This window comes from Pristiophorus japonicus, chromosome 19 (assembly GCF_044704955.1).
Source record: "Pristiophorus japonicus isolate sPriJap1 chromosome 19, sPriJap1.hap1, whole genome shotgun sequence".
NCBI lineage: Eukaryota > Metazoa > Chordata > Chondrichthyes > Pristiophoridae > Pristiophorus > Pristiophorus japonicus.
In genome coordinates, this window is record NC_091995.1 from 50,332,950 (window position 1) to 50,352,799 (window position 19,850).

General features: G+C 42.2%; 27 non-coding genes across 27 annotated transcripts; all 27 read right to left on the reverse strand.

Moving 5' to 3' along the window:
• Positions 1-592: 592 nt before the first annotated feature.
• trnak-uuu (transfer RNA lysine (anticodon UUU)) lies at positions 593-664 on the reverse strand. The gene has a single exon. It is a non-coding gene; the product is annotated as a tRNA-Lys (tRNA).
• A 597-nt stretch (positions 665-1,261) lies between these two features.
• Positions 1,262-1,333, reverse strand: trnag-ucc (transfer RNA glycine (anticodon UCC)). The gene has a single exon. It is a non-coding gene; the product is annotated as a tRNA-Gly (tRNA).
• Positions 1,334-1,916: 583 nt separating this feature from the next.
• trnag-ucc (transfer RNA glycine (anticodon UCC)) lies at positions 1,917-1,988 on the reverse strand. Its single transcript has one exon. It is a non-coding gene; the product is annotated as a tRNA-Gly (tRNA).
• A 584-nt stretch (positions 1,989-2,572) lies between these two features.
• On the reverse strand, positions 2,573-2,644 carry trnar-ucu (transfer RNA arginine (anticodon UCU)). Its single transcript has one exon. It is a non-coding gene; the product is annotated as a tRNA-Arg (tRNA).
• Positions 2,645-3,232: 588 nt separating this feature from the next.
• trnag-ucc (transfer RNA glycine (anticodon UCC)) lies at positions 3,233-3,304 on the reverse strand. Its single transcript has one exon. It is a non-coding gene; the product is annotated as a tRNA-Gly (tRNA).
• Positions 3,305-3,884: 580 nt separating this feature from the next.
• On the reverse strand, positions 3,885-3,956 carry trnag-ucc (transfer RNA glycine (anticodon UCC)). The gene has a single exon. It is a non-coding gene; the product is annotated as a tRNA-Gly (tRNA).
• A 584-nt stretch (positions 3,957-4,540) lies between these two features.
• On the reverse strand, positions 4,541-4,612 carry trnar-ucu (transfer RNA arginine (anticodon UCU)). Its single transcript has one exon. It is a non-coding gene; the product is annotated as a tRNA-Arg (tRNA).
• A 597-nt stretch (positions 4,613-5,209) lies between these two features.
• trnag-ucc (transfer RNA glycine (anticodon UCC)) lies at positions 5,210-5,281 on the reverse strand. Its single transcript has one exon. It is a non-coding gene; the product is annotated as a tRNA-Gly (tRNA).
• A 586-nt stretch (positions 5,282-5,867) lies between these two features.
• On the reverse strand, positions 5,868-5,939 carry trnag-ucc (transfer RNA glycine (anticodon UCC)). Its single transcript has one exon. It is a non-coding gene; the product is annotated as a tRNA-Gly (tRNA).
• A 583-nt stretch (positions 5,940-6,522) lies between these two features.
• trnag-ucc (transfer RNA glycine (anticodon UCC)) lies at positions 6,523-6,594 on the reverse strand. Its single transcript has one exon. It is a non-coding gene; the product is annotated as a tRNA-Gly (tRNA).
• A 588-nt stretch (positions 6,595-7,182) lies between these two features.
• trnag-ucc (transfer RNA glycine (anticodon UCC)) lies at positions 7,183-7,254 on the reverse strand. Its single transcript has one exon. It is a non-coding gene; the product is annotated as a tRNA-Gly (tRNA).
• Positions 7,255-7,848: 594 nt separating this feature from the next.
• Positions 7,849-7,920, reverse strand: trnag-ucc (transfer RNA glycine (anticodon UCC)). The gene has a single exon. It is a non-coding gene; the product is annotated as a tRNA-Gly (tRNA).
• A 586-nt stretch (positions 7,921-8,506) lies between these two features.
• Positions 8,507-8,578, reverse strand: trnag-ucc (transfer RNA glycine (anticodon UCC)). Its single transcript has one exon. It is a non-coding gene; the product is annotated as a tRNA-Gly (tRNA).
• A 583-nt stretch (positions 8,579-9,161) lies between these two features.
• On the reverse strand, positions 9,162-9,233 carry trnag-ucc (transfer RNA glycine (anticodon UCC)). The gene has a single exon. It is a non-coding gene; the product is annotated as a tRNA-Gly (tRNA).
• A 588-nt stretch (positions 9,234-9,821) lies between these two features.
• On the reverse strand, positions 9,822-9,893 carry trnag-ucc (transfer RNA glycine (anticodon UCC)). Its single transcript has one exon. It is a non-coding gene; the product is annotated as a tRNA-Gly (tRNA).
• Positions 9,894-10,487: 594 nt separating this feature from the next.
• Positions 10,488-10,559, reverse strand: trnag-ucc (transfer RNA glycine (anticodon UCC)). Its single transcript has one exon. It is a non-coding gene; the product is annotated as a tRNA-Gly (tRNA).
• Positions 10,560-11,145: 586 nt separating this feature from the next.
• Positions 11,146-11,217, reverse strand: trnag-ucc (transfer RNA glycine (anticodon UCC)). Its single transcript has one exon. It is a non-coding gene; the product is annotated as a tRNA-Gly (tRNA).
• Positions 11,218-11,800: 583 nt separating this feature from the next.
• trnag-ucc (transfer RNA glycine (anticodon UCC)) lies at positions 11,801-11,872 on the reverse strand. Its single transcript has one exon. It is a non-coding gene; the product is annotated as a tRNA-Gly (tRNA).
• Positions 11,873-12,455: 583 nt separating this feature from the next.
• On the reverse strand, positions 12,456-12,527 carry trnag-ucc (transfer RNA glycine (anticodon UCC)). Its single transcript has one exon. It is a non-coding gene; the product is annotated as a tRNA-Gly (tRNA).
• A 583-nt stretch (positions 12,528-13,110) lies between these two features.
• trnag-ucc (transfer RNA glycine (anticodon UCC)) lies at positions 13,111-13,182 on the reverse strand. The gene has a single exon. It is a non-coding gene; the product is annotated as a tRNA-Gly (tRNA).
• Positions 13,183-13,768: 586 nt separating this feature from the next.
• Positions 13,769-13,840, reverse strand: trnag-ucc (transfer RNA glycine (anticodon UCC)). Its single transcript has one exon. It is a non-coding gene; the product is annotated as a tRNA-Gly (tRNA).
• Positions 13,841-14,426: 586 nt separating this feature from the next.
• trnag-ucc (transfer RNA glycine (anticodon UCC)) lies at positions 14,427-14,498 on the reverse strand. The gene has a single exon. It is a non-coding gene; the product is annotated as a tRNA-Gly (tRNA).
• Positions 14,499-17,071: 2,573 nt separating this feature from the next.
• On the reverse strand, positions 17,072-17,143 carry trnag-ucc (transfer RNA glycine (anticodon UCC)). Its single transcript has one exon. It is a non-coding gene; the product is annotated as a tRNA-Gly (tRNA).
• Positions 17,144-17,726: 583 nt separating this feature from the next.
• trnae-uuc (transfer RNA glutamic acid (anticodon UUC)) lies at positions 17,727-17,798 on the reverse strand. The gene has a single exon. It is a non-coding gene; the product is annotated as a tRNA-Glu (tRNA).
• Positions 17,799-18,392: 594 nt separating this feature from the next.
• On the reverse strand, positions 18,393-18,464 carry trnag-ucc (transfer RNA glycine (anticodon UCC)). The gene has a single exon. It is a non-coding gene; the product is annotated as a tRNA-Gly (tRNA).
• Positions 18,465-19,041: 577 nt separating this feature from the next.
• On the reverse strand, positions 19,042-19,113 carry trnag-ucc (transfer RNA glycine (anticodon UCC)). Its single transcript has one exon. It is a non-coding gene; the product is annotated as a tRNA-Gly (tRNA).
• A 586-nt stretch (positions 19,114-19,699) lies between these two features.
• On the reverse strand, positions 19,700-19,771 carry trnag-ucc (transfer RNA glycine (anticodon UCC)). Its single transcript has one exon. It is a non-coding gene; the product is annotated as a tRNA-Gly (tRNA).
• Positions 19,772-19,850: the final 79 nt, after the last annotated feature.

Here is a 19,850-nt window from a genome sequence, read left to right on the forward strand (position 1 = left end):
TGAAAGCAAGATTTGATAAACCGCAGAGTAATCTTGCAGCTTTTCCTGAAGCTGTTTTTGTTCCTTCTGATGCAACTCGACAGATTTGATGAAAGGAAACATCACATGTAATGCAAGATAGACAGATAAAAGAAAGCATCGAAGGAACCAGCTAAAAATTGCAATATTTTGCTCACAATTAAATGAATTCCAGATTCACACAATGTATGTCAAGTGTCAACTGGGTATTCTTCAACATTTTTCCCATTTTGTCTGCCTCTGCCCTCTCAGGGAGCAATTCCCCAGAATTTAACTGGAAATGACTCACTGATGTTGTTAAAGAATTTGAAACACTGCTGCTTGACTTGCAGGGCCTGAGCCCAGCTGCAACATTGACGTCTATGGTGATTGACAGTTCATACGATGAATTCAGGTAGCACTGTCGCCAGTACATTATGACACATTGATGACACGTCGACTTTGCATTGCAAACATTCAAACATGACCCTTTGAAAACAGGTTGCTCAACAAAATCCATGAGTTGCGGCTGGAAGAACTACTTGCAACCAGAGTCATCAGAGGTTCATTTCATTCTCAAGTAGAAATTGACAAATGTGATGGCTGGGAATCGAACCCAGGTCAACTGCTTAAAAGGCAACCATGCTTACCACTGCACCACCATCAAACAACTGAAAGCAAGATTTGATAAACCGCAGAGTAATCTTGCAGCTTTTCCTGAAGCTGTTTTTGTTCCTTCTGATGCAACTCGACAGATTTGATGAAAGGTAACATCACATGTAATGCAAGATAGACAGATAAAAGAAAGCATCGAAGGAACCAGCTAAAAATTGCAATATTTTGCTCACAATTAAATGAATTCCAGATTCACACAATGTATGTCAAGTGTCAACTGGGTATTCTTCAACATTCTTCCCATTTTGTCTGCCTCTGCCCTCTCAGGGAGCAATTCCCCAGAATTTAACTGGAAATGACTCACTGATGTTGTTAAAGAGTTTGAAACACTGCTGCTTGACTTGCAGGGCCTGAGCCCAGCTGCAACATTGACGTCTATGGTGATTGACAGTTCATACTATGAATTCAGGTAGCACTGTCGCCAGTACATTATGACACATTGATGACACGTCGACTTTGCATTGCAAACATTCAAACATGACCCTTTGAAAACAGGTTGCTCAACAAAATCCATGAGTTGCGGCTGGAAGAACTACTTGCAACCGGAGTCATCAGAGGTTCATTTCATTCTCAAGTAGAAATTGACAAATGTGATGGCTGGGAATCGAACCCAGGTCAACTGCTTGGAAGGCAACCATGCTTACCACTGCACCACCATCACACAACTGAAAACTAACTTTGATAAACCGCACAGTAATCCTGCAGCTTTTTCTGAAGCCGTTTTTGTTCCTTCTGATGCAACTCGACAGATTTGATGAAAGGTAACATCACATGTAATGCAAGATAGACAGATAAAAGAAAGCATCGAAGGAACCAGCTAAAAATTGCAATATTTTGCTCACAATTAAATGAATTCCAGATTCACACAATGTATGTCAAGTGTCAACTGGGTATTCTTCAACATTCTTCCCATTTTGTCTGCCTCTGCCCTCTCAGGGAGCAAATCCCCAGAATTTAACTGGAAATGACTCACTGATGTTGTTGAGGAATTTGAAATACTGCTGCTTGACTTGCAGGGCCTGAGCCCAGCTGCAACATTGACATCTGTGGTGATTGACAGCTCATACTATGAATTCAGGTAGCACTGTCGCCAGTACATTATGACACATTGACTTTGCATTGCAAGCATTCAAACAGGACCCTTTGAAAACAGGTTGCTCAACAAAATCCATGAGCTGCTGGAAGAACTGCTTGCAACCAGAGTCATCAGAAGTCCATTTCATCCACAAGTAGAAATTGACAAATGTGATGGCTGGGAATCGAACCCAGGTCAACTGCTTGGAAGGCAACCATGCTTACCACTGCACCACCATCACACAGCTGAAAACTAACTTTGATAAACCGCACAGTAATTCTGCAGCTTTTCCTGAAGCTGTTTTTGTTCCTTCTGATGCAACTCGACAGATTTGATGAAAGGTAACATCACATGTAATGCAAGATAGACAGATAAAAGAAAGCATCGAAGGAACCAGCTAAAAATTGCAATATTTTGCTCACAATTAAATGAATTCCAGATTCACACAATGTATGTCAAGTGTCAACTGGGTATTCTTCAACATTCTTTCCATTTTGTCTGCCTCTGCCCTCTCAGGGAGCAAATCCCCAGAATTTAACTGGAAATGACTCACTGATGTAGAGGAATTTGAAATACTGCTGCTTGACTTGCAAGGGCCTGAGCCCAGCTGCAACATTTACGTCTATGGTGATTGACAGCTCATACTATGAATTCAGGTAGCACTGTCGCCAGTACATTTTGACACATTGACTTTGCATTGCAAGCATTCAAACAGGACCCGTAGAAAACAAGTTGCTCAACAAAATCCATGAGCTGCGGCTGGAAGAACTGCTTGCAACCAGAGTCATCAGAAGTCCATTTCATCCACAAGTAGAAATTGACAAATGTGATGGCTGGGAATCGAACCCAGGTCAACTGCTTAGAAGGCAACCATGCTTACCACTGCACCACCATCAAACAACTGAAAGCAAGATTTGATAAACCGCACAGTAATCTTGCAGCTTTTCCTGAAGCTGTTTTTGTTCCTTCTGATGCAACTCGACAGATTTGATGAAAGGTAACATCACATGTAATGCAAGATAGACAGATAAAAGAAAGCATCGAAGGAACCAGCTAAAAATTGCAATATTTTGCTCACAATTAAATGAATTCCAGATTCACACAATGTATGTCAAGTGTCAACTGGGTATTCTTCAACATTCTTCCCATTTTGTCTGCCTCTGCCCTCTCAGGGAGCAATTCCCCAGAATTTAACTGGAAATGACTCACTGATGTTGTTAAAGAATTTGAAACACTGCTGCTTGACTTGCAGGGCCTGAGCCCAGCTGCAACATTGACGTCTATGGTGATTGACAGTTCATACTATGAATTCAGGTAGCACTGTCGCCAGTACATTATGACACCTTGATGACACGTCGACTTTGCATTGCAAACATTCAAACATGACCCTTTGAAAACAGGTTGCTCAACAAAATCCATGAGTTGCGGCTGGAAGAACTACTTGCAACCAGAGGTTCATTTCATCCTCAAGTATAAATTGACAAATGTGATGGCTGGGAATCGAACCCAGATCAACTGCTTGGAAGGCAACCATGCTTACCACTGCACCACCATCACACAGCTGAAAACAACCTTTGATAAACCGCACAGTAATCCTGCAGCTTTTTCTGAAGCCGTTTTTGTTCCTTCTGATGCAACTCGACAGATTTGATGAAAGGTAACATCACATGCAATGCAAGATAGACAGATAAAAGAAAGCATCGAAGGAACCAGCTAAAAATTGCAATATTTTGCTCACAATTAAATGAATTCCAGATTCACACAATGTATGTCAAGTGTCAACTGGGTATTCTTCAACATTCTTTCCATTTTGTCTGCCTCTGCCCTCTCAGGGAGCAAATCCCCAGAATTTAACTGGAAATGACTCACTGATGTTGAGGAATTTGAAATACTGCTGCTTGACTTGCAGGGCCTGAGCCCAGCTGCAACATTTACGTCTATGGTGATTGACAGCTCATACTATGAATTCAGGCAGCACTGTCGCCAGTACATTATGACACATTGACTTTGCATTGCAAGCATTCAAACAGGACCCTTTGAAAACAGGTTGCTCAACAAAATCCATGAGCTGCTGGAAGAACTGCTTGCAACCAGAGTCATCAGAAGTCCATTTCATCCACAAGTAGAAATTGACAAATGTGATGGCTGGGAATCGAACCCAGGTCAACTGCTTGGAAGGCAACCATGCTTACCACTGCACCACCATTACACAGCTGAAAACTAACTTTGATAAACCGCACAGTAATCCTGCAGCTTTTCCTGAAGCTGTTTTTGTTCCTTCTGATGCAACTCGACAGATTTGATGAAAGGTAACATCACATGTAATGCAAGATAGACAGATAAAAGAAAGCATCGAAGGAACCAGCTAAAAATTGCAATATTTTGCTCACAATTAAATGAATTCCAGATTCACACAATGTATGTCAAGTGTCAACTGGGTATTCTTCAACATTCTTTCCATTTTGTCTGCCTCTGCCCTCTCAGGGAGCAAATCCCCAGAATTTAACTGGAAATGACTCACTGATGTTGAGGAATTTGAAATACTGCTGCTTGACTTGCAAGGGCCTGAGCCCAGCTGCAACATTTACGTCTATGGTGATTGACAGCTCATACTATGAATTCAGGTAGCACTGTCGCCAGTACATTTTGACACATTGACTTTGCATTGCAAGCATTCAAACAGGACCCGTTGAAAACAAGTTGCTCAACAAAATCCATGAGCTGCGGCTGGAAGAACTGCTTGCAACCAGAGTCATCAGAAGTCCATTTCATCCACAAGTAGAAATTGACAAATGTGATGGCTGGGAATCGAACCCAGGTCAACTGCTTAGAAGGCAACCATGCTTACCACTGCACCACCATCAAACAACTGAAAGCAAGATTTGATAAACCGCACAGTAATCTTGCAGCTTTTCCTGAAGCTGTTTTTGTTCCTTCTGATGCAACTCGACAGATTTGATGAAAGGTAACATCACATGTAATGCAAGATAGACAGATAAAAGAAAGCATCGAAGGAACCAGCTAAAAATTGCAATATTTTGCTCACAATTAAATGAATTCCAGATTCACACAATGTATGTCAAGTGTCAACTGGGTATTCTTCAACATTCTTCCCATTTTGTCTGCCTCTGCCCTCTCAGGGAGCAATTCCCCAGAATTTAACTGGAAATGACTCACTGATGTTGTTAAAGAATTTGAAACACTGCTGCTTGACTTGCAGGGCCTGAGCCCAGCTGCAACATTGACGTCTATGGTGATTGACAGTTCATACTATGAATTCAGGTAGCACTGTCGCCAGTACATTATGACACCTTGATGACACGTCGACTTTGCATTGCAAACATTCAAACATGACCCTTTGAAAACAGGTTGCTCAACAAAATCCATGAGTTGCGGCTGGAAGAACTACTTGCAACCAGAGTCATCAGAGGTTCATTTCATTCTCAAGTAGAAATTGACAAATGTGATGGCTGGGAATCGAACCCAGGTCAACTGCTTGGAAGGCAACCATGCTTACCACTGCACCACCATCACACAACTGAAAACTAACTTTGATAAACCGCACAGTAATCCTGCAGCTTTTTCTGAAGCCGTTTTTGTTCCTTCTGATGCAACTCGACAGATTTGATGAAAGGTAACATCACATGTAATGCAAGATAGACAGATAAAAGAAAGCATCGAAGGAACCAGCTAAAAATTGCAATATTTTGCTCACAATTAAATGAATTCCAGATTCACACAATGTATGTCAAGTGTCAACTGGGTATTCTTCAACATTCTTCCCATTTTGTCTGCCTCTGCCCTCTCAGGGAGCAAATCCCCAGAATTTAACTGGAAATGACTCACTGATGTTGTTGAGGAATTTGAAATACTGCTGCTTGACTTGCAGGGACTGAGCCCAGCTGCAACATTGACATCGATGGTGATTGACAGCTCACACGATGAATTCAGGTCGCACTGTCGCCAGTACATTATGACACATTGACTTTGCATTGCAAGCATTCAAACAGGACCCTTTGAAAACAGGTTGCTCAACAAAATCAATGAGCTGCTGCTGGAAGAACTGCTTGCAACCAGAGTCATCAGAAGTCCATTTCATCCACAAGTAGAAATTGACAAATGTGATGGCTGGGAATCGAACCCAGGTCAACTGCTTGGAAGGCAACCATGCTTACCACTGCACCACCATCACACAGCTGAAAACAGCCTTTGATAAACCGCACAGTAATCCTGCAGCTTTTTCTGAAGCCGTTTTTGTTCCTTCTGATGCAACTCGACAGATTTGATGAAAGGTAACATCACATGTAATGCAAGATAGACAGATAAAAGAAGGCATCGAAGGAACCAGCTAAAAATTGCAATATTTTGCTCACAATTAAATGAATTCCAGATTCACACAATGTATGTCAAGTGTCAACTGGGTATTCTTCAACATTCTTCCCATTTTGTCTGCCTCTGCCCTGTCAGGGAGCAAATCCCCAGAATTTAACTGGAAATGACTCACTGATGTTGAGGAATTTGAAATTCTGCTGCTTGACTTGCAGGGCCTGAGCCCAGCTGCAACATTTACGTCTATGGTGATTGACAGCTCATACTATGAATTCAGGTAGCACTGTCGCCAGTACATTATGACACATTGACTTTGCATTGCAAGCATTCAAACAGGACCCTTTGAAAACAGGTTGCTCAACAAAATCCATGAGCTGCTGCTGGAAGAACTGCTTGCAACCAGAGTCATCAGAAGTCCATTTCATCCACAAGTAGAAATTGACAAATGTGATGGCTGGGAATCAAACCCAGGTCAACTGCTTGGAAGGCAACCATGCTTACCACTGCACCACCATCACACAGCTGAAAACTAACTTTGATAAACCGCAGAGTAATCCTGCAGCTTTTTCTGAAGCCGTTTTTGTTCCTTCTGATGCAACTCGACAGATTTGATGAAAGGTAACATCACATGTAATGCAAGATAGACAGATAAAAGAAGGCATCGAAGGAACCAGCTAAAAATTGCAATATTTTGCTCACAATTAAATGAATTCCAGATTCACACAATGTATGTCAAGTGTCAACTGGGTATTCTTCAACATTCTTTCCATTTTGTCTGCCTCTGCCCTCTCAGGGAGCAATTCCCCAGAATTTAACTGGAAATGACTCACTGATGTTGTTAAAGAATTTGAAACACTGCTGCTTGACTTGCAGGGCCTGAGCCCAGCTGCAACATTGACGTCTATGGTGATTGACAGTTCATACTATGAATTCAGGTAGCACTGGCGCCAGTACATTATGACACATTGATGACACGTCGACTTTGCATTGCAAACATTCAAACATGACCCTTTGAAAACAGGTTGCTCAACAAAATCCATGAGCTGCGGCTGGAAGAACTCCTTGCAACCAGAGGTTCATTTCATTCTCAAGTAGAAATTGACAAATGTGATGGCTGGGAATCGAACCCAGGCCAACTGCTTGGAAGGCAACCATGCTTACCACTGCACCACCATCACACAGCTGAAAACTAACTTTGATAAACCGCACAGTAATCCTGCAGCTTTTTCTGAAGCCGTTTTTGTTCCTTCTGATGCAACTCGACAGATTTGATGAAAGGGAACATCACATGTAATGCAAGATAGACAGACAAAAGAAGGCATCGAAGGAACCAGCTAAAAATTGCAATATTTTGCTCACAATTAAATGAATTCCAGATTCACACAATGTATGTCAAGTGTCAACTAGGTATTCTTCAACATTCTTCCCATTTTGTCTGCCTCTGCCCTGTCAGGGAGCAAATCCCCAGAATTTAACTGGAAATGACTCACTGATGTTGAGGAATTTGAAATAATGCTGCTTGACTTGCAGGGCCTGAGCCCAGCTGCAACATTGACGTCTATGGTGATTGACAGTTCATACAATGAATTCAGGCAGCACTGTCGCCAGTACATTATGACACATTGATGACACGTCGACTTTGCATTGCAAACATTCAAACATGACCCTTTGAAAACCGGTTGCTCAACAAAATCCATGAGTTGCGGCTGGAAGAACTACTTGCAACCAGAGTCATCAGAGGTTCATTTCATTCTCAAGTAGAAATTGACAAATGTGATGGCTGGGAATTGAACCCAGGTCAACTGCTTGGAAGGCAACCATGCTTACCACTGCACCACCATCACACAGCTGAAAACTAACTTTGATAAACCGCACAGTAATCCTGCAGCTTTTTCTGAAGCCGTTTTTGTTCCTTCTGATGCAACTCGACAGATTTGATGAAAGGTAACATCACATGTAATGCAAGATAGACAGATAAAAGAAGGCATCGAAGGAACCAGCTAAAAATTGCAATATTTTGCTCACAATTAAATGAATTCCAGATTCACACAATGTATGTCAAGTGTCAACTGGGTATTCTTCAACATTCTTCCCATTTTGTCTGCCTCTGCCCTCTCAGGGAGCAAATCCCCAGAATTTAACTGGAAATGACTCACTGATGTTGTTGAGGAATTTGAAATACTGCTGCTTGACTTGCAGGGACTGAGCCCAGCTGCAACATTGACATCGATGGTGATTGACAGCTCACACGATGAATTCAGGTCGCACTGTCGCCAGTACATTATGACACATTGACTTTGCATTGCAAGCATTCAAACAGGACCCTTTGAAAACAGGTTGCTCAACAAAATCAATGAGCTGCTGCTGGAAGAACTGCTTGCAACCAGAGTCATCAGAAGTCCATTTCATCCACAAGTAGAAATTGACAAATGTGATGGCTGGGAATCGAACCCAGGTCAACTGCTTGGAAGGCAACCATGCTTACCACTGCACCACCATCACACAGCTGAAAACAGCCTTTGATAAACCGCACAGTAATCCTGCAGCTTTTTCTGAAGCCGTTTTTGTTCCTTCTGATGCAACTCGACAGATTTGATGAAAGGTAACATCACATGTAATGCAAGATAGACAGATAAAAGAAGGCATCGAAGGAACCAGCTAAAAATTGCAATATTTTGCTCACAATTAAATGAATTCCAGATTCACACAATGTATGTCAAGTGTCAACTGGGTATTCTTCAACATTCTTCCCATTTTGTCTGCCTCTGCCCTGTCAGGGAGCAAATCCCCAGAATTTAACTGGAAATGACTCACTGATGTTGAGGAATTTGAAATTCTGCTGCTTGACTTGCAGGGCCTGAGCCCAGCTGCAACATTTACGTCTATGGTGATTGACAGCTCATACTATGAATTCAGGTAGCACTGTCGCCAGTACATTATGACACATTGACTTTGCATTGCAAGCATTCAAACAGGACCCTTTGAAAACAGGTTGCTCAACAAAATCCATGAGCTGCTGCTGGAAGAACTGCTTGCAACCAGAGTCATCAGAAGTCCATTTCATCCACAAGTAGAAATTGACAAATGTGATGGCTGGGAATCAAACCCAGGTCAACTGCTTGGAAGGCAACCATGCTTACCACTGCACCACCATCACACAGCTGAAAACTAACTTTGATAAACCGCAGAGTAATCCTGCAGCTTTTTCTGAAGCCGTTTTTGTTCCTTCTGATGCAACTCGACAGATTTGATGAAAGGTAACATCACATGTAATGCAAGATAGACAGATAAAAGAAGGCATCGAAGGAACCAGCTAAAAATTGCAATATTTTGCTCACAATTAAATGAATTCCAGATTCACACAATGTATGTCAAGTGTCAACTGGGTATTCTTCAACATTCTTTCCATTTTGTCTGCCTCTGCCCTCTCAGGGAGCAATTCCCCAGAATTTAACTGGAAATGACTCACTGATGTTGTTAAAGAATTTGAAACACTGCTGCTTGACTTGCAGGGCCTGAGCCCAGCTGCAACATTGACGTCTATGGTGATTGACAGTTCATACTATGAATTCAGGTAGCACTGGCGCCAGTACATTATGACACATTGATGACACGTCGACTTTGCATTGCAAACATTCAAACATGACCCTTTGAAAACAGGTTGCTCAACAAAATCCATGAGCTGCGGCTGGAAGAACTCCTTGCAACCAGAGGTTCATTTCATTCTCAAGTAGAAATTGACAAATGTGATGGCTGGGAATCGAACCCAGGCCAACTGCTTGGAAGGCAACCATGCTTACCACTGCACCACCATCACACAGCTGAAAACTAACTTTGATAAACCGCACAGTAATCCTGCAGCTTTTTCTGAAGCCGTTTTTGTTCCTTCTGATGCAACTCGACAGATTTGATGAAAGGGAACATCACATGTAATGCAAGATAGACAGACAAAAGAAGGCATCGAAGGAACCAGCTAAAAATTGCAATATTTTGCTCACAATTAAATGAATTCCAGATTCACACAATGTATGTCAAGTGTCAACTAGGTATTCTTCAACATTCTTCCCATTTTGTCTGCCTCTGCCCTGTCAGGGAGCAAATCCCCAGAATTTAACTGGAAATGACTCACTGATGTTGAGGAATTTGAAATAATGCTGCTTGACTTGCAGGGCCTGAGCCCAGCTGCAACATTGACGTCTATGGTGATTGACAGTTCATACAATGAATTCAGGCAGCACTGTCGCCAGTACATTATGACACATTGATGACACGTCGACTTTGCATTGCAAACATTCAAACATGACCCTTTGAAAACCGGTTGCTCAACAAAATCCATGAGTTGCGGCTGGAAGAACTACTTGCAACCAGAGTCATCAGAGGTTCATTTCATTCTCAAGTAGAAATTGACAAATGTGATGGCTGGGAATTGAACCCAGGTCAACTGCTTGGAAGGCAACCATGCTTACCACTGCACCACCATCACACAGCTGAAAACTAACTTTGATAAACCGCACAGTAATCCTGCAGCTTTTTCTGAAGCCGTTTTTGTTCCTTCTGATGCAACTCGACAGATTTGATGAAAGGTAACATCACATGTAATGCAAGATAGACAGATAAAAGAAGGCATCGAAGGAACCAGCTAAAAATTGCAATATTTTGCTCACAATTAAATGAATTCCAGATTCACACAATGTATGTCAAGTGTCAACTGGGTATTCTTCAACATTCTTCCCATTTTGTCTGCCTCTGCCCTCTCAGGGAGCAAATCCCCAGAATTTAACTGGAAATGACTCACTGATGTTGTTGAGGAATTTGAAATACTGCTGCTTGACTTGCAGGGACTGAGCCCAGCTGCAACATTGACATCTATGGTGATTGACAGCTCACACGATGAATTCAGGTCGCACTGTCGCCAGTACATTATGACACATTGACTTTGCATTGCAAGCATTCAAACAGGACCCTTTGAAAACAGGTTGCTCAACAAAATCCATGAGCTGCTGCTGGAAGAACTGCTTGCAACCAGAGTCATCAAAAGTCCATTTCATCCACAACTAGAAATTGACAAATGTGATGGCTGGGAATCGAACCCAGGTCAACTGCTTGGAAGGCAACCATGCTTACCACTGCACCACCATCACACAGCTGAAAACAGCCTTTGATAAACCGCACAGTAATCCTGCAGCTTTTTCTGAAGCCGTTTTTGTTCCTTCTGATGCAACTCGACAGATTTGATGAAAGGTAACATCACATGTAATGCAAGATAGACAGATAAAAGAAGGCATCGAAGGAACCAGCTAAAAATTGCAATATTTTGCTCACAATTAAATGAATTCCAGATTCACACAATGTATGTCAAGTGTCAACTGGGTATTCTTCAACATTCTTCCCATTTTGTCTGCCTCTGCCCTGTCAGGGAGCAAATCCCCAGAATTTAACTGGAAATGACTCACTGATGTTGAGGAATTTGAAATTCTGCTGCTTGACTTGCAGGGCCTGAGCCCAGCTGCAACATTTACGTCTATGGTGATTGACAGCTCATACTATGAATTCAGGTAGCACTGTCGCCAGTACATTATGACACATTGACTTTGCATTGCAAGCATTCAAACAGGACCCTTTGAAAACAGGTTGCTCAACAAAATCCATGAGCTGCTGCTGGAAGAACTGCTTGCAACCAGAGTCATCAGAAGTCCATTTCATCCACAAGTAGAAATTGACAAATGTGATGGCTGGGAATCAAACCCAGGTCAACTGCTTGGAAGGCAACCATGCTTACCACTGCACCACCATCACACAGCTGAAAACTAACTTTGATAAACCGCAGAGTAATCCTGCAGCTTTTTCTGAAGCCGTTTTTGTTCCTTCTGATGCAACTCGACAGATTTGATGAAAGGTAACATCACATGTAATGCAAGATAGACAGATAAAAGAAGGCATCGAAGGAACCAGCTAAAAATTGCAATATTTTGCTCACAATTAAATGAATTCCAGATTCACACAATGTATGTCAAGTGTCAACTGGGTATTCTTCAACATTCTTTCCATTTTGTCTGCCTCTGCCCTCTCAGGGAGCAAATCCCCAGAATTTAACTGGAAATGACTCACTGATGTTGAGGAATTTGAAATACTGCTGCTTGACTTGCAGGGCCTGAGCCCAGCTGCAACATTTACGTCTATGGTGATTGACAGCTCATACTATGAATTCAGGTAGCACTGTCGCCAGTACATTATGACACATTGACTTTGCATTGCAAGCATTCAAACATGACCCTTTGAAAACAGGTTGCTCAACAAAATCGATGAGCTGCGGCTGGAAGAACTGCTTGCAACCAGAGTCATCAGAGGTTCATTCCATTCTCAAGTAGAAATTGACAAATGTGATGGCTGGGAATCAAACCCAGGTCAACTGCTTGGAAGGCAACCATGCTTACCACTGCACCACCATCACACAGCTGAAAACTAACTTTGATAAACCGCACAGTAATCCTGCAGCTTTTTCTGAAGCCGTTTTTGTTCCTTCTGATGCAACTCGACAGATTTGATGAAAGGGAACATCACATGTAATGCAAGATAGACAGATAAAAGAAGGCATCGAAGGAACCAGCTAAAAATTGCAATATTTTGCTCACAATTAAATGAATTCCAGATTCACACAATGTATGTCAAGTGTCAACTGGGTATTCTTCAACATTCTTCCCATTTTGTCTGCCTCTGCCCTGTCAGGGAGCAAATCCCCAGAATTTAACTGGAAATGACTCACTGATGTTGAGGAATTTGAAATACTGCTGCTTGACTTGCAGGGCCTGAGCCCAGCTGCAACATTGACGTCTATGGTGATTGACAGTTCATACAATGAATTCAGGCAGCACTGTCGCCAGTACATTATGACACATTGACTTTGCATTGCAAACATTCAAACATGACCCTTTGAAAACCGGTTGCTCAACAAAATCCATGAGTTGCGGCTGGAAGAACTACTTGCAACCAGAGTCATCAGAGGTTCATTTCATTCTCAAGTAGAAATTGACAAATGTGATGGCTGGGAATTGAACCCAGGTCAACTGCTTGGAAGGCAACCATGCTTACCACTGCACCACCATCACACAGCTGAAAACTAACTTTGATAAACCGCACAGTAATCCTGCAGCTTTTTCTGAAACCGTTTTTGTTCCTTCTGATGCAACTCGACAGATTTGATGAAAGGTAACATCACATGTAATGCAAGATAGACAGATAAAAGAAGGCATCGAAGGAACCAGCTAAAAATTGCAATATTTTGCTCACAATTAAATGAATTCCAGATTCACACAATGTATGTCAAGTGTCAACTGGGTATTCTTCAACATTCTTCCCATTTTGTCTGCCTCTGCCCTCTCAGGGAGCAAATCCCCAGAATTTAACTGGAAATGACTCACTGATGTTGTTGAGGAATTTGAAATACTGCTGCTTGACTTGCAGGGACTGAGCCCAGCTGCAACATTGACATCTATGGTGATTGACAGCTCACACGATGAATTCAGGTCGCACTGTCGCCAGTACATTATGACACATTGACTTTGCATTGCAAGCATTCAAACAGGACCCTTTGAAAACAGGTTGCTCAACAAAATCCATGAGCTGCTGCTGGAAGAACTGCTTGCAACCAGAGTCTTCAGAAGTCCATTTCATCCACAAGTAGAAATTGACAAATGTGATGGCTGGTAATCGAACCCAGGTCAACTGCTTGGAAGGCAACCATGCTTACCACTGCACCACCATCACACAGCTGCAAACTAACTTTGATAAACCGCACAGTAATCCTGCAGCTTTTTCTGAAGCCGTTTTTGTTCCTTCTGATGCAACTCGACAGATTTGATGAAAGGTAACATCACATGTAATGCAAGATAGACAGATAAAAGAAGGCATCGAAGGAACCAGCTAAAAATTGCAATATTTTGCTCACAATTAAATGAATTCCAGATTCACACAATGTATGTCAAGTGTCAACTGGGTATTCTTCAACATTCTTCCCATTTTGTCTGCCTCTGCCCTCTCAGGGAGCAAATCCCCAGAATTTAACTGGAAATGACTCACTGATGTTGTTGAGGAATTTGAAATTCTGCTGCTTGACTTGCAGGGCCTGAGCCCAGCTGCAACATTGACGTCTATGGTGATTGACAGCTCACACTATGAATTCAGGCAGCACTGTCGCCAGTACATTATGACACATTGACTTTGCATTGCAAGCATTCAAACAGGACCCTTTGAAAACAGGTTGCTCAACAAAATCCATGAGCTGCTGCTGGAAGAACTGCTTGCAACCAGAGTCATCAGAAGTCCATTTCATCCACGAGTCGAAATTGACAAATGTGATGGCTGGGAATCGAACCCAGGTCAACTGCTTGGAAGGCAACCATGCTTACCACTGCACCACCATCAAACAACTGAAAGCAAGATTTGATAAACCGCAGAGTAATCCTGCAGCTTTTCCTGAAGCTGTTTTTGTTCCTTCTGATGCAACTCGACAGATTTGATGAAAGGTAACATCACATGTAATGCAAGATAGACAGATAAAAGAAAGCATCGAAGGAACCAGCTAAAAATTGCAATATTTTGCTCACAATTAAATGAATTCCAGATTCACACAATGTATGTCAAGTGTCAACTGGGTATTCTTCAACATTCTTTCCATTTTGTCTGCCTCTGCCCTCTCAGGGAGCAAATCCCCAGAATTTTACTGGAAATGACTCACTGATGTTGAGGAATTTGAAATACTGCTGCTTGACTTGCAGGGCCTGAGCCCAGCTGCAACATTTACGTCTATGGTGATTGACAGTTCATACTATGAATTCAGGTCGCACTGTCGCCAGTACATTATGACACATTGATGACACGTCGACTTTGCATTGCAAACATTCAAACATGACCCTTTGAAAACAGGTTGCTCAACAAAATCCATGAGTTGCGGCTGGAAGCACTACTTGCAACCAGAGTCATCAGAGGTTCATTTCATTCTCAAGTAGAAATTGACAAATGTGATGGCTGGGAATTGAACCCAGGTCAACTGTTTGGAAGGCAACCATGCTTACCACTGCACGACCATCACACAGCTGCAAACTAACTTTGATAAACCGCACAGTAATCCTGCAGCTTTTTCTGAAGCCGTTTTTGTTCCTTCTGATGCAACTCGACAGATTTGATGAAAGGTAACATCACATGTAATGCAAGATAGACAGATAAAAGAAGGCATCGAAGGAACCAGCTAAAAATTGCAATATTTTGCTCACAATTAAATGAATTCCAGATTCACACAATGTATGTCAAGTGTCAACTGGGTATTCTTTAACATTCTTCCCATTTTGTCTGCCTCTGCCCTCTCAGGGAGAAAATCCCCAGAATTTAACTGGAAATGACTCACTGATGTTGTTGAGGAATTTGAAATTCTGCTGCTTGACTTGCAGGGCCTGAGCCCAGCTGCAACATTGACGTCTATGGTGATTGACAGCTCACACGATGAATTCAGGCAGCACTGTCGCCAGGACATTATGACACATTGACTTTGCATTGCAAGCATTCAAACAGGACCCTTTGAAAACAGGTTGCTCAACAAAATCCATGAGCTGCTGCTGGAAGAACTGCTTGCAACCAGAGTCATCAGAAGTCCATTTCATCCACTAGTAGAAATTGACAAATGTGATGGCTGGGAATCGAACCCATGTCAACTGCTTGGAAGGCAACCATGCTTACCACTGCACCACCATCAAACAACTGAAAGCAAGATTTGATAAACCGCAGAGTAATCCTGCAGCTTTTCCTGAAGCTGTTTTTGTTCCTTCTGATGCAACTCGACAGATTTGATGAAAGGTAACATCACATGTAATGCAAGATAGACAGATAAAAGAAAGCATCGAAGGAACCAGCTAAAAATTGCAATATTTTGCTCACAATTAAATGAATTCCAGATTCACACAATGTATGTCAAGTGTCAACTGGGTATTCTTCAACATTCTTTCCATTTTGTCTGCCTCTGCCCTCTCAGGGAGCAAATCCCCAGAATTTTACTGGAAATGACTCACTGATGTTGAGGAATTTGAAATACTGCTGCTTGACTTGCAGGGCCTGAGCCCAGCTGCAACATTTACGTCTATGGTGATTGACAGTTCATACTATGAATTCAGGTCGCACTGTCGCCAGTACATTATGACACATTGATGACACGTCGACTTTGCATTGCAAACATTCAAACATGACCCTTTGAAAACAGGTTGCTCAACAAAATCCATGAGTTGCGGCTGGAAGCACTACTTGCAACCAGAGTCATCAGAGGTTTATTTCATTCTCAAGTAGAAATTGACAAATGTGATGGCTGGGAATTGAACCCAGGTCAACTGTTTGGAAGGCAACCATGCTTACCACTGCACGACCATCACACAGCTGCAAACTAACTTTGATAAACCGCACAGTAATCCTGCAGCTTTTTCTGAAGCCGTTTTTGTTCCTTCTGATGCAACTCGACAGATTTGATGAAAGGTAACATCACATGTAATGCAAGATAGACAGATAAAAGAAGGCATCGAAGGAACCAGCTAAAAATTGCAATATTTTGCTCACAATTAAATGAATTCCAGATTCACACAATGTATGTCAAGTGTCAACTGGGTATTCTTTAACATTCTTCCCATTTTGTCTGCCTCTGCCCTCTCAGGGAGCAAATCCCCAGAATTTAACTGGAAATGACTCACTGATGTTGAGGAATTTGAAATACTGCTGCTTGACTTGCAGGGCCTGAGCCCAGCTGCAACATTGACGTCTATGGTGATTGACAGCTCATACAATGAATTCAGGTAGCACTGTCGCCAGTACATTATGACACATTGACTTTGCATTGCAAGCATTCAAACATGACCCTTTCAAAACAGGTTGCTCAACAAAATCCATGAGCTGCGGCTGGAAGAACTGCTTGCAACCAGAGTCATCAGAGGTTCATTTCATTCTCAAGTAGAAATTGACAAATGTGATGGCTGGGAATTGAACCCAGGTCAACTGCTTGGAAGGCAACCATGCTTACCACTGCACCACCATCACACAGCTGAAAGCAGCCTTTGATAAACCACACAGTAATCCTGCAGCTTTTTCTGAAGCCGTTTTTGTTCCTTCTGATGCAACTCGACAGATTTGATGAAAGGTAACATCACATGTAATGCAAGATAGACAGATAAAAGAAAGCATCGAAGGAACCAGCTAAAAATTGCAATATTTTGCTCACAATTAAATGAATTCCAGATTCACACAATGTATGTCAAGTGTCAACTGGGTATTCTTCAACATTCTTTCCATTTTGTCTGCCTCTGCCCTCTCAGGGAGCAAATCCCCAGAATTTAACTGGAAATGACTCACTGATGTTGAGGAATTTGAAATACTGCTGCTTGACTTGCAGGGCCTGAGCCCAGCTGCAACATTTACGTCTATGGTGATTGACAGCTCATACTATGAATTCAGGTAGCACTGTCGCCAGTACATTATGACACATTGACTTTGCATTGCAAGCATTCAAACAGGACCCTTTGAAATCAGGTTGCTCAACAAAATCTATGAGCTGCTGCTGGAAGAACTGCTTGCAACCAGAGTCATCAGAAGTCCATTTCAACCACAAGTAGAAATTGACAAATGTGATGGCTGGGAATCGAACCCAGGTCAACTGCTTGAAAGGCAACAATGCTTACCACTGCACCACCATCAAACAACTGAAAGCAAGATTTGATAAACCGCAGAGTAATCCTGCAGCTTTTTCTGAAGCCGTTTTTGTTCCTTCTGATGCAACTCGACAGATTTGATGAAAGGTAACATCACATGTAATGCAAGATAGACAGATAAAAGAAGGCATCGAAGGAACCAGCTAAAAATTGCAATATTTTGCTCACAATTAAATGAATTCCAGATTCACACAATGTATGTCAAGTGTCAACTGGGTATTCTTCAACATTCTTCCCATTTTGTCTGCCTCTGCCCTGTCAGGGAGCAAATCCCCAGAATTTAACTGGAAATGACTCACTGATGTTGAGGAATTTGAAATACTGCTGCTTGACTTGCAGGGCCTGAGCCCAGCTGCAACATTGACGTCTATGGTGATTGACAGTTTATACTATGAATTCAGGTAGCACTGTCGCCAGTACATTATGACACATTGATGACACGTCGACTTTGCATTGCAAACATTCAAACATGACTCTTTGAAAACAGGTTGCTCAACAAAATCCATGAGCTGCGGCTGGAAGAACTCCTTGCAACCAGAGTCATCAGAGGTTCATTTCATTCTCAAGTAGAAATTGACAAATGTGATGGCTGGGAATCGAACCCAGGCCAACTGCTTGGAAGGCAACCATGCTTACCACTGCACCACCATCAAACAACTGAAAGCAAGATTTGATAAACCGCAGAGTAATCCTGCAGCTTTTCCTGAAGCTGTTTTTGTTCCTTCTGATGCAACTCGACAGATTTGATGAAAGGTAACATCACATGTAATGCAAGATAGACAGATAAAAGAAGGCATCGAAGGAACCAGCTAAAAATTGCAATATTTTGCTCACAATTAAATGAATTCCAGATTCACACAATGTATGTCAAGTGTCAACTGGGTATTCTTCAAAATTCTTCCCATTTTGTCTGCCTCTGCCCTCTCAGGGAGCAAATCCCCAGAATTTAACTGGAAATGACTCACTGATGTTGTTGAGGAATTTGAAACACTGCTGCTTGACTTGCAGGGCCTGAGCCCAGCTGCAACATTGACGTCTATGGTGATTGACAGTTCATACAATGAATTCAGGTCGCACTGTCGCCAGTACATTATGACACATTGACTTTGCATTGCAAGCATTCAAACATGACCCTTTGAAAACAGGTTGCTCAACAAAATCCATGAGCTGCGGCTGGAAGAACTGCTTGCAACCAGAGTCATATTTCATTCTCAAGTAGAAATTGACAAATGTGATGGCTGGGAATCGAACCCAGGTCAACTGCTTGGAAGGCAACCATGCTTACCACTGCACCACCATCAAACAACTGAAAGCAAGATTTCATAAACCGCACAGTAATCCTGCAGCTTTTCCTGAAGCTGTTTTTGTTCCTTCTGATGCAACTCGACAGATTTGATGAAAGGTAACATCACATGTAATGCAAGATAGACAGATAAAAGAAGGCATCGAAGGAACCAGCTAAAAATTGCAATATTTTGCTCACAATTAAATGAATTTCAGATTCACACAATGTATGTCAAGTGTCAACTGGGTATTCTTCAAAATTCTTCCCATTTTGTCTGCCTCTGCCCTCTCAGGGAGCAAATCCCCAGAATTTAACTGGAAATGACTCACTGATGTTGTTGAGGAATTTGAAACACTGCTGCTTGACTTGCAGGGCCTGAGCCCAGCTGCAACATTGACGTCTATGGTGATTGACAGCTCATACAATGAATTCAGGTTGCACTGTCGCCAGTACATTATGACACATTGACTTTGCATTGCAAGCATTCAAACATGACCCTTTCAAAACAGGTTGCTCAACAAAATCCATGAGCTGCGGCTGGAAGAACTGCTTGCAACCAGAGTCATCAGAGGTTCATTTCATTCTCAAGTAGAAATTGACAAATGTGATAGCTGGGAATCGAACCCAGGTCAACTGCTTGGAAGGCAACCATGCTTACCACTGCACCACCATCACACAGCTGAGAACAGCCTTTGATAAACCACACAGTAATCCTGCAGCTTTTTCTGAAGCCGTTTTTGTTCCTTCTGATGCA